Source organism: Nicotiana tomentosiformis, chromosome 7, assembly GCF_000390325.3.
Source record: "Nicotiana tomentosiformis chromosome 7, ASM39032v3, whole genome shotgun sequence".
In the NCBI taxonomy this organism is placed as follows: Eukaryota; Viridiplantae; Streptophyta; class Magnoliopsida; order Solanales; family Solanaceae; genus Nicotiana; species Nicotiana tomentosiformis.
The window spans coordinates 5,757,013-5,757,500 of record NC_090818.1 but is presented as its reverse complement, the minus strand read 5'-3'; positions in this window follow the sequence as shown (position 1 = coordinate 5,757,500).

Here is a 488-nt window from a genome sequence, read left to right as displayed (position 1 = left end):
TTCTTAGGAAAGTCTCTATCCTTCTCTTACAGTCAATCATTCCTAAAGTCAAGACATTGAAGACAGTAAAGGGGAATCTGCTATCTGATTGCCCTGTAGGCCCCATCTCCATTAAAGTATTAGCCAGTGCTTCTTTCCGCCGATTAGATCTGTGGAATCCAACCTTAAAGGGAAACTCCACTCTATGAATCCTATAAGAAGAGAGGTTGCCCGGGACAGGGAGAACCTTTCCGGCAATACAGATTCCATATCCAAAATGCTCGGAAGGAACCTTCGATATCCAATCCCGCGTGGAACCTGCCCTAAGAGCGGTTTTCGAGACAAAAATTGGTCATTCTGTGGATCCGAGATAGAACTCCGGTCCTGCAACTCCTTCCCTTGATAGCCTTGAGTTGTTGGTTACACCGCACCGAAAAAGCACTCTCTGGGAAATCCGGATCTTTCTCAGCAGGGACAGTACCAAGGATATCAGGGTTAGATAGCTTTTT